Genomic DNA, 16966 nt, shown 5'->3' with positions numbered 1-16966 from the left:
GTTTTCCTCTTGGGAAGGGTTGGTATATAGGCTTTCTATGTTAGAGATGGCACTCCACACTTTAGAGATCTTGTTATCCATTAGGCACAGAAAAACACCCATAATAACACATGTGCCACACATTCTCAGCACCAATTTTACCATTGAGTGTCCAAAATATTGTAGGTATTAGTAAACATTTGTCACGGGAGGCGGAACTAAATTTCCCGACCTCACCGACCCACGTGACGCTTTGACAGCCAATAACACAGGAGAGGCCCCACCCTTCAGAGCCCCTTAAACCCAATGCACACTGACTGAGGATCGTGGGAGGCGGGACTATTTTTCCCAGCCATCTGTCATCAAGTTACACTCTCAAATCACATGATGCCTGATGACAGGATCCGCACTCCATTTAAAAAGCTGCCCGGCCCGATCGTGGCCAACAAGGTATGCGGGGAGCCAAGTATGTGCAGAGTGAGGTCGATGTCCCTTCACAAAGTAAGTATGTTTTTTTCCCAGAACAAGCGGTAACTGGAGACAAACCGCATACCGAACGAGGGGATGAATAGCCAATTATCTCTTTCTTATCTCCTCAGTGCGTGACTACAGGGATCGCCCGCCCTCACTGCCTTATGAAGCCTAGCCAAAATATAGGACATGTAGGTCATATGAGAGATCTTTTTATCTACATTTGTGTGTGCATGCCGTACACTGTTTGTAATTTTTTATTTGCCTTACAGTGAGTACTTTAAAATGTATATACATGTACTGGGTGAACCCTGTCGGTGTGATGTCACATGTGGGCATGTCTTGCTGCACACGTTAAGCATTTTGTGCTAAATCATGAAACAATATAATGTAAGGGGGCAAAAGGCACCCCCTAACAGAAACAAATCCATATTTTATCTTTCCAACGCAAAGACCATAAAGAGGAAAAGGTGCATCATGGTCTGTATGTTGCGTGCATGCTTCATGTTGTTTGTCTGATTTAACTAGCCTAGAGTTTGAAATACAACTCACGAATCATAGGGAATCAACATAGGTTTTGGTCCTGAAGAAAGTCTGTTGACCCTTGGTGGCATACAAAAGGCTAAAACATGTCAACCCACTGATGTTTTGGGTCATCAGACCCACTAAACATCTCACTGTTTTTTGCTCTGTCGAAGGACCTTAATAGTAAAAAGGAGTTAGGATCCAGAAGGTAATTTTAATCCACTCATAATCCCTCATTCTTAGCATATGAGCTCCGCTTACAAACTGTTTCCAGCCCACCCACTCACATTAGGTGTAGTGGCTGAGGATCCGATGATGAAGCATGCTACAGGTGGTACCTGTGGATCCTACTATAATATCCAAGGGATACCAGGATTGCACTAATTTACCGGGTTGCACTATTTTAAGATATTCTAGGACCCTGCAAATGATCTCTCCGATTGAAGAGTTCATGATAGCAAAGGTTAACCCTCTTTTGAGTAGTTACTGGTAGTGAAAGTCCACCATTTCTCCCAGATCTGGAAAGTCTTGATGGGCCTCATAGGTTAGATGAGCATGCTTAGTTGTTGGTGGTTTGGTCCCAAAAACTCCTAATGGAGATGAGAGAGAGCTTTTTGCAGAGCCCCAAGGTGAAGACCTGCATTGTGTGGCATTACCAGAGGTTTCAATAGGTTAAGTAGTCCCACCTGTTGGTGCAAGCAGATTTTGCAGGCAAACATTATTGAACCATGCTGATCATCGTGTGTGGTTCACTCTGTTCAGCCCTATTACCAAATAAGGCAAGGGGAGACCTGATTGAGGCCCTGTACCGACGAGAATCTAAAGACAGATGCTTAAGTGATTAGAACTGCAGTTACATGTAGATATCCTATGACATTGCGGTTAAAGGTTTTATTTCTGTTTCAGATGATTTTGAATGCAATCCTCCACCTCAGTTGGAGGCAATGGACCAACAAGCTTTGAGTGCTTTTATTTCTTAATGATAACACTCATTTAATTTTCATAGGTACTTTTCTTAAGCTCATGAATGGCTTTCCTGCAGCAGCCTGTATAGTCTAGGTAACAGTTCTCTAGATATGATGGAAGGAATGTTTCAATTAATCTCAACCACGGGTAATTACTCGGGCCGCAGCCCAGTCCATTGTTATTTTGCGCACCATGGTGTGGTGCATCAGTTTGGACCCAGTTATATGAATACCAGTCCTGCCCCTGCCCCAATGGGATCAGTCCAGCTTGAACTGCCAAGCCAGTTCTCAGTGAACAAGAATACAAGCAGCCCAGGACCAGTTTCACCGTATTTAGGTCTCATCAGCCAGGTATGGCTTGATTCCGGGGAAAAAGTGTGCACGGGAACCACATCTAGGGATACCTGTCCCACGTAGGGTGACACAGAAGTATCCAAAAAGTGATGGATGGAATGCTTGAATTAATCTCAGCCACTGGTAAGTATTCAGGCTGCATCTGAGTCTATCATTAGTGTGCACACCATACCACCTCAGCTTGGACCCAGCTATATGCAAATTAGTCTTGACCCTACTCCAATGGGAGCAGTCCAGCTCAAACTACCAAGAGAGGTACTCCCTGAACCAGAACACAAGCAACCCCGGACCGGTTTCGCCTGAATTAGAGCTCATCAGCCAGGGAGAGCTTGGTTCCAGATGCACTCCTGCACCTCAATGGAAGACAACAGAGGAGCAAGCTTTGAGTGCTTTTATTTCTTAGTGTTAACACTCATTTTCAGGACCTCATAGATAGTTTCTTAAGCTCATGAATGGCTTGCCTGCAGCAGCGTGCCAAGACTAGGTAAAGGTATTCAAGATATGCCATAGTCTGCTACATTCTGTGGCAGGGAGTACCTTGTGGTCCATGGACAGGCAGAAATGTGCACACTTCAAAGTGGAAAAGTAACTGTTGGTCAGACATTTCCAGATTTCCCTTGGACTCATACTTTCCTGCATTTCTTTGCCTTCAGGATGAAAGCGTTACAAGAGTGCATTCATACTTGTTGAGTTAGTCTTCCATAAACAGGATATGGCTAAAAGGATAGGAAAATGCAACAGCATGCATGTGGACCTTACACCTTATCGATTGCATGGACAACAGTGCATTTAGAATGCATCAACTTGCCTCCCCACCTATGGTAACAAATAGGAATAGCTATCTTCTGCCATCATGGGCTTATATTTCCTGCCCCTTCTACTGATTGTGAGTTTTTCTGCATTCTGTGCTTAAACTGTTTCATCCTAAGATCTTCCTGCAGAGAGCTCCTGGCCATTTATTTCGTGATTTAGATAGCTAACTAAGGGTGGCCAGGAAGTGCACTAGGAGGTTCTGTGGGTTTCCTCAACAATCGCTGTATAATAGCTCACCACACTTGTGCTATAACATAGGGCCTAAAAACACGAGTATTCCCCAACTAGCTTGCTCAGGTGTTGGGGCACAAGAGAGAGACCTGTAGGATAGGATCTGATGTAAGCAAAACAAGCACTGGCAAAGCCAATAGGTCCCGGCAATGCCCGGGCTTTTGTCATTGTCAGTGTGAATGTCTTTTAGCCATGTTGTATAGCAGCACATCTGCTGTTGAACATGTCTCGAAGTCACGGAGAAAAAGCACTATGGCACGGCTAGCACAGGCCACGTCATAGCGCTTTTTTGTGTGTCAGGATGGGCGGGACAATAAACACAACAAGGAAGGCATGCACTGTCTAGCCGAGAAGATAAAATGAATCCTGGTGTAGTGTTATTTTTTTGTTTTTTTGCAGCCTTATGAAGTACAAACTTTATCCAAAGGTATTGGAGCTCTTTATCTGAGCACCGGTTCCATTACACAAGGACACATTAATTTTTGGAAGGCATGGTGCGATCAGGTGATTTCCCCAGAATGACAGGATGTTGTTACAATGCTAAGATTCAAACCTAGTTCTGCAGCTCCAAAGTAGGTAGCTCTGGCCGTTAAGCCACAACATCTCTGCATTAATGTTATCGGACTCGAGAGGGGAAATGAGCAACAGAGATGGGGGAGGGTGGGAGGAGGAAAGAAGCAACATGGATGGGGAGGGCGGGAGGGGGAAGAAGCAACAGGGACTGGGGAAGGTTGGAGGGGTAAAAAGCAACATGAATGGGTGGGTGGGCGAGGGAAAAAAGCAACATGAATGCAACATAAATGGAGAGATGGAGCGAGTGAAAAGACGAGCACTCATCTAAAGTGCTTGAACATAAATAAAAAATAGTTCCAGAAATGGGAGCAGTGGATCTTTCTGCTGCCACCCTAAGTGAAAAAATACTATTTGTCTCCCCTCAACAGTGTCTGGTTATCACAAAAGCATGTGCTCTACAACTGAATGTGCTGCTCCAGGCAACTGTGTTATTGTATTTGTTTCAGCAAGCCTCAAAAGTCAAGTAAAAGCAGAGAAAGGTTTCTTCATCACCAAGAGGAACATTACAGACAACGCATATAAAATGAAACGAAAATGCCAAGTAACTGCATCAACCATAATCTGGGCGAGGAGCTAGATGAATTTAGAGAAAAAGTTTCTGGAATTCATCCAAATGAGACTGTGCATTCATAGATAAAATGATTGAAAGGATGATGTTATCTGTCACTGTGGAACTACTCACTTTTCTGCCTCGTCACTGAGCTGAATTCTCAAGGGCTTAACCACAAGAAACAAATGAAGAAGAAGATTGCTATGGTTATACTGCAGCACGTGAAAGGGTATGTTCATTACTAAAAATCACGGTAAAGTAGATACATTAACAAAGCAAATATAGACAGGTCTGACATCATTTGAGCTCAGATGGCAAAGTATTTACTCATCTTTTGTTGACAAGGCCTCTCTATGGATGCAAACAACTACAATATAAAGGAAGCCCATCGAGTCAAAAATGAAAATGTAGCTCCAAAAACAGGAGCAGCGGAAGGACACATGTACTTGGTCCATGCTCCAGAGGAGGGGAAAGCACAAGAAGAGGCATGATGCATGAATGCTATAGACAAAAGGGAATGAAGGATATGAGAGCGACGTTGAAGAGAACAAATGGTAAGCATGTTGGTGAGCTGTATCCTCCTGATTGTAAACTGCATGTCTCGAAGAGACAGTACATGTGCTGTCTAGCTGAGATCTAAAAAGCACATGAAGCACCGCATTAACATACCACAGAAAATCTCGGCACTTAACGCATCACCTAATATGACATAACATAGAATGGCAAAACAAAACATATCACGTGACACAACACTTAACAACAAAACGTAACACATAATATCACCCATAGCATAGTATAACACGTAACCTAACATATAACATAAAACAGTATAAGGTATAGCAGCACGACTGTAAAGTTTTGTAAAATGCAAAACTTCCGTGCTGGGTTGTCCTCATCTGTTTTTGGATTTTTCTCTTCATTCATGCCTTTTTCCTGCTCTGGTATTTTCTTTGTAAGTATGTGTACCTCATTATGAAACCCATATTAGGTTTTTACAACATCTCACATATTTAACCACGAAGTAACCTAGGAATGTGCCAGCTTTTTGAGTTGCACAATGAATGGACATTTTGTTCCTCTTTTGTGACACATGTGGTAAGTTCATTTGTTGAGCTGCCACCATGACATTGCTCATTTGACATAGTATGATGCAATTCTGTCAATCAATGGCGTGATCACACATTGTAATTGGTACATTTTCTTCTTAGTACGTTATGGATTTGTAGGGAGAAAGTCATGGGAGCCTGGGTGCTTTAAAGGTCAAACATAAGCCAATGCATGAGCTCAATGAAGAATGTAAATGCTACATGCAATTTCAATATTGTGACTCAGGCCTGTGTCTGCGTCTCCACTCGGTCGCCAGGGAGATGATACTGACTCCATTATAATTGATAAATTACGTGGAACTCCCAAATAACTTGGAGCAAACTAAAATGTATTAGTCGAGGGTATAAATTCACAATAGCACTCTTGATTTCATTGATGCTATATGCTACCAACAATCATCTATGCTGTGTAACATTATGCTATGCAGATTTCTACAGTGCAAGATACATCCAAATGGTTCCTTGGTGCTATGCTACTGGAAGTATGACGCTGAGAAGTAAATAGAATAGTGTATTATTGAAAGACCGGCGTGTAAAGCACCTGTATGCCTGTAGAGCATACTATCTCCTTAGCACTACGAGTTAGAGCATGATCTGAAGACAGCATAGCCAGAAGCAGGGCCGGCTTTAGGGCAGTGCGACTGGTGCGGCCGCACTGGGCACTGACCTGTGGAGGGGGTGCTGACCTTTGGTGGGGGGCATTGTGTTTAGCAATAACCTATGTTTGGAGAGATGAGGGTCACTTTAGCCCGGTGGTAGTGAGAGAATCCAGGGAGGCGGTCATGGGGTGGGGGCGCCAAGAATTGTTGTCGCACCCAGCACCACCAGCTCTAAAGCCGGCCCTGGCCAGAAGAACAGAGCAACGGCTGCCTCACTGTGCCCATATTATAATTTGCTGTGCGCTGTATACAGCTTGATTTTATTAATGAGTGATGCACTGCTCCGAGGATATATGTTCATGATATAGCCCCAGGCCTTCAGCTATCTCGGAAAACAAGTAAAAAGGGCCAGGGGCAAGAGATAATTTTTTTATTGTTTACTTCTATAGATATGTATGCCACCCTAAGGTAAAAACAAAGCCCTGAGAGGGCGGCCACTGACATAGAAATGAAAGATCAGAGAAGACCAAGGAAGAGGGAATTAGGAACAAACATGGCAGGTGAATTGATCTTCGCCAAGACGCTCGAACCTTATTGTGAGGAACAATAGTGCATTATGGGTAGTCAGACTTAGGTTTTTCATGCCTAGTAATGGTAGCTGAGGACACAATAGGCAGTGGGCATCAAGAGATGTCGCGAAGGACTGGAGCAAAAGGGTTAAGGTTATGAGTTGATCAAAGCCAGTAGGAACATTAATGCTCGGGATTCAAACAAGCCCAAAACATAACTGCTTTTACTGAGTCTTGGTTCTGGAAACCAGAACATCAAGCAAGTGTCATGGCTAGGCGGAGATAAGCACAAGGGGCATACATATGCTGCACGAATGACTGGATAGGGATAGACTACATCTCCCATAAAGCCTAGAGGACGAATCATGACACCTGACTTGAGTACATAAGCCCCGCCCACGCTATGCCTGGGGCTTGTCACTCGAGTACTCAACCGCCAGAAGTGGCTGCCGGTGTACCACGGCTCCTGTCAAGCTATTTCTGGGCTCTTTGGACTATTGGCGGCGTCTATAGGAGGAACTGGGCTCTCCTGCCGCAATATCGTTGTACTTTGCCCCGAGAACACCACTTGGAGGTGAAGCGGTGGTAAAGGTGCCCGTAGCGTCTGCCTGCTTCTGGGTTTCACGAAGCAGCGGCGCCCGTGGGAAGAGACGCGCTGTTGAAGGCGCCCGTGGCGTCTGCCTGCTTTAGGGCTATATGGAGCAGCGGCGCCCGCGGGAAGAAGTCTGCACACAGCATGGAATCCCAAACTCCTCTCCCGCGTCTGGGTGGGACCCTAGATGCGCTAACCTGCGAACACCAGCTGAGCGGCGGTTTGACTCTCGGGGGGGGCAGTCTTCGAACACACGCGCGGAAGACGCATTCTAACTTTTGGTTTGGTTGGATACCTGCATCCCGCATTATTTAAACCCAGGAAGCACTGACTCTTTTCCTACGCGCTCCTTTAGCCTCCCTGATTGAAAAGATTGTAGCGTGACTTAACGCTTCACTTCGTTGTTTTTGAATCGCCCACATCGTTTGAAGACGCAGAGGCACGACCAACGGCGAGCTCCCTGGAACAAGAGGGATGTGTCCTGTCAGATAAGTGCCTCCAGCTTATATGGAATGACACTGTTCATGTTTTGTTTCTCTTTCTATATTTTTGCCTCATTCGTATTTGGGAGCAGTACAGCTGACTATTGAGTAAGTACATACACATAAGGGCTGGGGAGGGGGAGTGCAGGGCCTATAAGGAAGGATGTTTTGATGTGTGTATTGTTTCACTTTCAGGGCACTTGGGGTGGCAGATAGGAAGAGTGAGGTCCACCTCATCCGAAGACATCCCTTTCCTGAGCCTAGCAGCTGCACTCCTGTTGTTTTTTTTATCCCTTTTTTCCCTTTCCCCTTCTGGTGATATTATCCGTGCAGTGTCACATGTGTATCTACTCATGGATATCTCTCCGTAGGGGAAGGGTTTAAGTAGCATCAACATCGTTCCCGCTGTATCCGGCTGTAAGGTTCGTGTGTAAGCCTTCCTCTGTGTGACAGCAAGTTTTAAAACATACAATTTCCAGTCCATGCCTCGAAGAATCGGTGAAATAACGTTAGGGGTGTTATTTGGCTGTTTATTAATCTAAGTGTTCAGCGGCGGCTCCACCGCTTAGGTGGAGGAGCGTCGTCCCACTGCTTTCAGCAGTGGAAATAACGGAAAAATAAAATGGTAATAACTCGTTGTTATAATCATTTTATTTGTTCCTGCTGCTGTGTCTTTGTGGGGTGGGGCTGGGCTGCTCTGCTTTCAGAGCAGGGGAGGAGTTGTGGGCAATCTTTAAGCATGCAATGACTGATTGGCCGGCCCTCTTGGGCCAAACAGTCATGCGTACTTTGCATGTTATCCACCCAGGTTGCACTACTGCCTGGGTGGAGAACATGCCCAGGCTCCCATTTCCTGGCCGAACCAAGGCACAGAGACCAATCACAGCACTGCATTGCAATGGAGCCTGAATGTGCTTCCTGTTCCTGGCTGCATGAGACGGGTCAAGAAGAAAGAGGAGAGACGCAGCAATGATGGATGAGAGACGCGGCGAAGGAGTACACATTTTTTTCATTCTTTTTTTCAAACCTCGAACCCCTGCCCTCCCACCCCGAACCATGCTGGCAGCCACTGTAAGTTTCAGTTGAGCCTAATAATAAACAGAAACTCCCAATCCTAGCTTTTGTATAGTAAGGAGGGGAACTGAAAGGTGTACAACATGCTTAATAAGACATATGAGGACTGTCAGCAGAAGAAATATAGTTACATTGTTTGAAGTCTTTGCCTGGTTTCTTTGTTTCACAGATGTATGTGAAGAAGTAGCACTCCCAGGAATAGTGTAGAAAACAAGGGTTTGTTAAAGCATTTCAGTGGTCAAGAAACTTCCCATCCACCACAGCCGCCTGCAGGTAACTGACCTCCATCATTCCATCACAACTCTACATTCTAAATCTAAATTCTACATTCTGTTCCCACATTTCAATAGCAAGATGCCACATAAATCCCCCAATACATGCAATAACTTTAACAGATCCTAACATAACATAAGAGCATACAGAATTTGTATAGTTCTACATCACACCATTAGTTCCTATGGTAACAGTGTCCAGATTGCACTGTTTAAAGCATTACATAAACAAAATGGTTTGTCAACATTCCCTCATTGATGGAGTGTACATGTCAGAGAAGATGGAGGTCTTGGGCATCCTTGGAGATGGAAAAGCCTTTTTATAGATATGCTACATGCACCAATCTTAGGAATTTGACTGACAAGGATGTATAGAAATTAAATGACAGTAAGCCAGACAGACAGACCGAATAGATTTACATATGTCCTACATCTGAAGAATCAATATGGTACACCAAGCAAAGAGATGGGGTTTCAAGCCTCTTCTGAACCTTCTGTCATATTCTATTCCCTATGATAAGTGTAGAGTTCTACCAATTATTTTTAGCTTAAACAGTCAAATGTCCATACGATTCTCAGAGACCAATATCAGGTGCTGACTGCTTTGATGGACAGTAGGGGTAGAAGAGTTTAGGGGCTGGATACTATGGTGGCGAGAGCACCACCCACAGGCTGTGGGTGGCGGTCTCACCACCATCAGAACCACCTTCACTGTCCGCCACATTAGGATGGTGGGTGGTGTGATGGCGGTCAGAAACACCGACCACCACGCATCCGATTGGCTCCTTGAGCCTGCCGGTGAAGCAGAAGGCCTCGCAATCTCTGTAATGGTGGCAGTGCCTACCAGGCACCACCGTAAGGAGTACAATGTCCCTCCCGCATAGCCTTTTCATGGCGGGTTCACCTGTCATGGAAAGGATGGGGAAAGGGACATTGGGGGCCCGTAGCGGTCCCCCTTCCCCCCTTGCCCTCCTATGTGGGCACTGGGGGGCACTTATGGTGCTCCTCTACATGTCCCTGCACCATGCGGCAGGCACCGCATGGTGCCTGCCACGTAGTGCAGGGATATGTCAAGTGACCCCTTTTTTTATTGCAGCATGTGCTGCAGCCAGCAGCACCCACCACAATACAAAAGATAGGCATTGCGACTGCCGTCGTGGCGTTCACATCAAATGCCTATGTCGGGACAGCTGACAGTCTGTCGGGCCGTCCCACTTTCCGATAAGGTGGCGGGCAGTCGTAAGTCTGCCCGCCATCAAAATCAGCCCCTTATTTAGGCAGCTCAGAGAACTGTTAGTGAGGGCCTTATGGATTTTGGACAGAATCTTAAAGTGAGATGCCCCTTTGATAACGATCAAGTCAAGTGACCAGAGTACAGGGAAGTCGAGGTTATTACACTGTCAACCACAACGAGCCAAGCTATGCAATTTTGGACTCTTGCATCTCTACTACAGATTTCTTGTGTAAGAAAATTGTTACTGAAATCCAGACAAGACATCCCAGACAGAGAATCAAGAAGATCTTTTGGTGCTATAGGAGGAAAAAGGAGGATGACCTGAAGCAAATGCATGGAATAGAGTGTGCTCTATCTGACACCATTCATTTGAGCTATGAAGGCAACATAGTTGTCAAAGATAACTCTCAGACAGGGTACCTTCTGTACTGGTATTGGCGAAAGCTCACACAATCTTCTAAAGAAAAGGATGATTTGAGGGATCATCCTGACTGATCAGTATAATTGGTGACTTTTGACTACTTAGGCAGTGGCAGTTTTTTTTCATCCAGTGTTTGCCTTGTTTTCGTTTTCTAATATTCTGGCGCTCTCCAGCACTCCTTCAGCTTGGGGATCATGTGTGCATGATTTATATACACAAGGGGCCTCATTTATGAGAAGTGACGCATCGCTGCATGAAAGCAGCGATGCGTCACTTCTCAGTGCGCCCTCCTTGCGACATGATGGATGCGTCATATTTACAGTATGACGCATCATGTCGCAAGGAGCTACAGACACGTCAGGATTTCTGACGTATCTGTTGGCGCGAAAGTGACGCATTGCTGGAGTGTGTCACACAAATGACGCAACTCCAGCAATGTCTCCTTTCACATGGGGCAAGCCCAATGTGAAAGGGCCTGCGTCAGTCTTATGCCTGCTGTGAGGCAGGCGTAAGATATTGACGCATTTGCACCCAAGAAGTGGCGCAGTGAAATCTTGTAGATTTCACTGAGTCACTTCTACGATGCTTACTTACGTGGGAACGCCCCCCCTGCATACATTATACCTGCCGCAGGTATATTGTAGCGCAGGGGTTTACAAAGTGACGCATCTACCTAGTGCGTCACTTTGTAAATATGGTGCAACAAGGTCCAATTTTTACGCAGCTGGTGCGTCACAAAAAGTGACGCACCGGCGGCGCAAAAGTGACGCAAGGGCTCATAAATGAGCCCCAAGGTATTGAATATCATTAGCATCCAATATGTATGACAGTAAGGCCAGATTACATTGCAAAATAGAGCATAAATGCAGAGCATGAGGCACCTCAATGAGATGGGGGTTGGTGGTAGAAAACAGAGCACACAGTTTAGTTGGCAGGTGTAGCTTAATTGGAATCAATTGAACCAATTATGCACAACACCTTCTTACCTGCCAATGGAGCAATAGGTAGCTCTTCTCTGGTATTCACAAATGTGTTGTCTGTGCCACAGCATTTGGGAAATCTTGATTGAAAGGTGCTTACCAGATGGTTAAACTCAATACATCTAAAAATAGTATATAGTTACTACTGATTCCAATGGTTTTGCAACACATGAGAGGATTGAGATAGGCCTAAAAATGGATTTGATGTTTTTAGGAGAAGATCAATGAAGGTAGGTTTAAGATGATCAGAAGGAAATGTCTTGAGGTTTCCTAGGAAATTAGGTTACAAAGAGTATTGCACATGAACCCAGTAAGAGTATTCATGAGGCTATGACCTCAGTTCAAAGTAAGCCTTGGCAAAAGTTTACTTAACAAAGCTTACTCTCAATTGCAGGCCCAGGAATATTACAGCAGGACATGTCAAATTATTCTGTCCCTCCAGGTGCAGTCCCACTCAATTTGATGGAAGAGGTGGAGTGATCACTGCTCAAACATCATTCTATGAACACCAAGGCACAGGTGACTCCCACCTAATTTCAGACTTGCTCAAAAAGAGGTGTGTGAACAGTTTACACAAGAGCAGGAGGGTAGTCGTTAACTTCATCCTCTCAATTCGCGCTTTATACCTAGTTGAATACATTGTTCTACATCCTCTGTTTACGGGTGGATAAGATTAGAGTCAGTGACCTGGGTGTACTTGACCTGTCAGCAGAATTCAGCACCATTATTCATAACATCCTGTTTGATCGGCTCTTAGAGGAGTATCTGAGGGTGCATGGCTTTAATACTTGCTGGGTGCAAGAACTGATGGTTTCGCTTCATCAGTGCCATGTAAACTGTTTGTTTTCCTCCTCTATCTATTACCTCGCAAAGTATTCCATGTATATCTTGCTCACAGGTATCCTCTTTCTCTCCCTGGGACTTCACCTGTCTTAAACAAGTTCATGGGCTACATTTTTTGAAAATCTAATCAGTCCTAAGAAGGTATTTTGTTGGTTGGTGTATCTGTCCATTATCAGTCAGATTAGGCCTCCTCTTCTGGGAGCATGGCAGGAACAAACACTTGTGGTAAGAAATCTGTTGGTGCCATTTAGTCACACTATTCCTACAACCATTAGTGCCATATGTGGTTAAAGTTGAATTCTTCATTTTAAATCCATCCATACACTGTTCCCCTTCCTTACAATGTCAACAAGATGTTATTGCCCTTGTGTAGCCCTGATTGGATAACACCAGTGGGGGCACTCAGGGTTGCATTGTATTTTGATTAAGAAACTGCATTGTCTCCAACATCTGTTACTCTCAGCTGCCAGACAACTCAATTACTTACCCTGTCAAGTCCACATGTGTCCTGTGAGCTTTGAACTCCACTGGTATCCAGTGGAAATTAAACGTTCAAAGTAAATAGTCAACCACTTCTGAAAGCTATATTCACACAATATTATTCACTTCATCATGCCTGCTGAATTAATTTGTTCTTGATAAAGTCTTGTGGGAGATTTTGAGTTTTCTTCTTCTTTTCAAGGAGTTTCCTTCTATTCCAAATGTACAGACTATTTGACCTACTGATCAATGTTAAAAGCTAGACTCACCATATTTTATTATAAGCAGTCTCACATCTTCCAGTGTAAATTTAATTTGATTTACTTTCAAAATACTCATAGGTCCCCATTACAACTTGAGTGGAGCGGAATTCTCGGGTGGAATTGTGTTGTGCTCAATAATATGTGGCCTGCATTTCCTTGGTGCAGGAGCACTCTACCCTATTTAATGGTGGGGATAATATCATTTTGGGAATGGGAATGCACCCTGCCCCAATCCCCTCTGCCTGAGCCTCTTCCAAGAAATGGAGGCATGTGCACTGCTCCTTCTGCAAGCAACATCTCATCTTTTCTTGAAAACCCTCCTGCTCCCCCACCCTGCCACATCACAGTTGTTTATCACCTGCTCTGGAAAGGTGTTAATTGTCTACCTTAAACTTCACAGAAATGGAAATTCTGTGCAGAGCTCGGCCCAGTAAATCCAGTTTGTTCCACATCACTTTGGGAGCTCTGCCTAAAGGTATTTTAGAAATACTTCTTTCCAATCTGAAAAGGATAGTGGTTTTGTATTGCGAGAACAAAGTCAAGCTGTCAGTTGGCTGATGGCATTCTTTGAAAGTTAGGCAATCGTTCAGTTGCATTAGGAATGCAGTGTGGCACAGGAAGAAGAGGTACTCACTATATATTTGTAGTTCTATTAGTTCTACAATACAAATTACTTATACCATCACATCGAGAACAAATGTGGGGCACTCCAGGCCCAGATTGCACTAGGTAACAGGAACTTTTGGAACTCACAAAACAGAAATTTACACACATGAATCTCACTAAGCCAATGCACGTCTTACATGGCCAAAGAAAGTAGAGATTACTGGATACTACAACTCAGGTCTCAGAGTCAATGCCTGCATTAGGATTATTAGTCTGCTTCTTGAGATCTACCAGGCATTTCTGCACCAAAATGCTACACTGCAAGGACAAAAATAGGTTTTGACCCATTTGCCTTCATTAAGAAAATATTCACTTGAGAGGTGACAACAGCAGCATAATTCTTTTAGAAGTCCTAATTTAGAGGACCTGGTGGCTGCATGTCACTGTATCCTTGTCGACAATATCAGCCTACAATGTCATTTCCAATGCATCAGCCTACCAGTAATTGGACAAAATATTAAATCAAAAATACCATGTAACATAAATATTGTGTCCACAATATTGTAATACATTAATATACTGGGTATGAATATCTTTTAAAAAATGATGTTTCAGTTGTTCAAAAAATCTATTTAATTAATTTGTTTATATCATTGGTCATATCCTTTTTTAGTGGTAAAGTGTATTAACTTTTATCATATATAGGGTTATAATTTATAGTTTTTAAGTACGTTTTATTTAAAAATGTATTTATTTTGCAATTTAAAATGTTTTTGATATGTAGAAATATTTTTTGGGAGCAGGATGTTGGGTTTATAGGGAATAAGGGTGGGGAGATTTTTCAAAAATACATATTAATATTTACTTTATAATTTAATTTTTTACAATTTTTGTAAAAGTTTTAGTAGTGAAATGTTGGGTTTATAGGGGTTAGGGTGGGGAGCTTTTAAATATTATTTATTATATTTTTTATTTATAAGTCAAATGATGTTTTATATACAAATTCTTGTATTATTGAAAGATAATGTTAAATAAAAATCAAACAATTTATAAAGAAATGTTTAATTTTAAGAAATATATTGAATACGAGTGGAAGAATACATTAAATAAATATTAATTTCTAAATAAAAATATGTTAATGTTCCATTTCTTTTTAACAGCTGTAATATTTGTATAAATTAATATTAGTTTTTTTTGCAAATTAGACATTTCAAAATGTTCAACAAATATTTAAAAAAAGGTTAAGAAGTAAAAAAAATGAAAAAATGAAGTTTTTTAAAAATTCTTTGCAAAATATAGTTTTGTTCTCAAAAAGACATTATTTTTTTAAAACGTATAGACCTGTTAAAAAAATTTATTTTATTAGTGTATGAAAATATGTGAAAATGGAAAATATTTGAGAGTTTTTTAGAAATGTATACTATTTTTATTTTATAATAAGATATTTAATAATAGTTTTTATATAGTGTGTTATAATATGAAAGTGTAGTTAAAAAACGAAAATTAGATCATGTGTAGTATGCAAAATAAATAATGGATTTGCAAAAGAATATTATTTTAGGTCAGGATGTTTATTTCAAAATTTGTATTATTATATGTGTTTCCTAAGTTTGTTTATATTGCAGTGAGAATAATAAATATTACACTTTGGGGCCAACACCTTCCCTGAGTTTGTTTGCAGTGGAGTGGGAATAGTAAATGTCACACCTTTAGTGTTCAAACCTTCTCTGAGTTGCTTTATAATGGAGTGGGAATAGTAAATGTGACCCCTTTAGTGTCCAAAACCTTCCCTGAGTTTGTTTGTAGTGGGGTGGGAATATTAAATGTTACCATTTTAGTGTCCATCACCTTCCCTGAGTTGCTTTGAATTGGATTGGGAATAGTAAATGTCACCATTTTAGTGGCCAGCATCTTCCCTGAATTGCTTTATAGTGGAGTGGGAATATTAAATGTCACCCCTTTAGTGTCCAGCATCTTCCCCAAGTTGTTTTATAGTGGAGTGGGATTAGTGTCCAACACCTTTCCTAACTTTCTTGGTAGTGGAGTGGGAATAGTAAATGTCACCCCTTTAGTGCCCAACACCTTCCCTGAGTTGCTTTGAATTGGAGTTGGAATAATATATGTCACCCCTTTAGTGTCCAACACCTTTTCTTAGTTGCTTTTGTAGTGGAGTGGGAATAGTAATTTTTCCCCTTTCGTGTTAAAAACCGTCCCTGAGTTTGTTTAAAGTGTAGTAGGGAAATTAAATGTCACCCCTGTAGTGCTGAACACCTTCCCTGAGTCTGTTTATAGTGGAGTGGGAATATTAAATGTCACCCCTGTAGTGTCCAACACCTTCCATGAGCTGCTTTGTAGTGGAGTTGGAATAGTATTTGTCACCCCTTCAGTGCCCAATACCTTCTCTGAGTTGCTTTGTAGTGGAGTGGGAGTAGTATATGTTACCACTTTCATGTCCAACACCTTTCCTGACTTTGTAGTATAGTGGGAATAGTAAATGTAACCCCTTAAGTGTCCAAAACCTACTCAGACTTTTTTGTAGTGTAGTGGGAATAGTAAATATAAGCCCTTTAGTGACCAACACCTTCTGTGACTTAGGGCCTGATTACAAGTTTAGCTGTCATGGTAGCACCGTCAAAATGGCATCAGATTGACCATGGCTCAGTTAGCTGTCCGCCCGCCCTAGTACAATGTATGTAGGTTCATAGATAAAAGACCCATGAGGTACTGCCGACACCACCAGGAAATCTTGACAGTGGTGTTGGTGGGAAAGGCCAATGGGTCGGATGAAGGGTAGACCGCTAGTGTTACCACTGGCCCAATCACAATGTACACTCCTGCTGACGTGACTGTGGCGGTCAAACATCTTAGCTGAGTTGGTAGAAAGGGATGGATATAAGACTGAAACTCACCTACATACGTCCTGTGCCACCATTGAGCTGATGGTACACATCCTGCCACTGCTTGATGATGTCCAAAACCAATAC

The sequence above is a fragment of the Triturus cristatus genome, chromosome 11 (assembly GCF_964204655.1).
Source record: "Triturus cristatus chromosome 11, aTriCri1.1, whole genome shotgun sequence".
NCBI classification, from domain to species: domain Eukaryota; kingdom Metazoa; phylum Chordata; class Amphibia; order Caudata; family Salamandridae; genus Triturus; species Triturus cristatus.
This window is presented reverse-complemented; position numbering follows the sequence as displayed.